Source organism: Mauremys reevesii, linkage group 17 (assembly GCF_016161935.1).
Source record: "Mauremys reevesii isolate NIE-2019 linkage group 17, ASM1616193v1, whole genome shotgun sequence".
Taxonomy (NCBI): domain Eukaryota; kingdom Metazoa; phylum Chordata; order Testudines; family Geoemydidae; genus Mauremys; species Mauremys reevesii.
Window position 1 is genome coordinate 14,430,070 of NC_052639.1, and position 652 is coordinate 14,430,721.

Consider the following 652-nt stretch of genomic DNA (forward strand, 5'->3'; position numbering starts at 1 on the left):
GGTCTGTTACACTCCCCCCACCCCCCGCCCCATCTCCTCTCCCTCTCTGAATGCCTGTGAAGTGGCGTTCCCCTCCCCTCCTCCTGCAATGCTTGTGGGATGAATGAGCTGGTTGAACAGCTGGTTGAAGATCAGAAGAGCTCCTAGATAGACAAGGTGTCTGGGACTCTCATTAGGCAGCATTGTGAAAGCACAGCTGAGCACAGGGCCCCTTCCCCTTTTAAAGACCTGAACCTCATGGCCTGCGACTAGAGATGACTTGGCTGCATCCGGTGGGTCACACTCCACCTCAGCCAGTGTCCATGCAGGGTCCATGCTCTGGGTGTGTGAGTGCTGCCTAATGAGAGTCCAGACATCTTGGTACCTGGAAGCTCTTCTGATCTTCAGCCAGCCCCTTCATCCCACAAGCATTGCAGGAGGGAGGGGGAGGGGGAAAGCCACTTCACAGGCATTCAGAGAGGGAGAGGAGACAAAAGCGAGGGGGAGGGGAAGTATAAGAGACCTTTTGAGCATAGAAATCACTGCTGTTCCTACAACAGCAGGGACAGGCCACTAGGAGCTGAGAAAAGGAAGCAAGCCTGTTTCTGCCTAGCTTTGAACCAGGGACCTTTTGCGTGTTAGGCAAACGTGATAACCACTACACTACAGAAAC

The 652-nt window shown here is 54.0% G+C and overlaps 1 non-coding gene across 1 annotated transcript; it reads right to left on the minus strand.

The window, feature by feature from the left end:
• Positions 1-579: 579 nt before the first annotated feature.
• Positions 580-652, minus strand: TRNAV-AAC. The gene has a single exon. It is a non-coding gene; the product is annotated as a tRNA-Val (tRNA).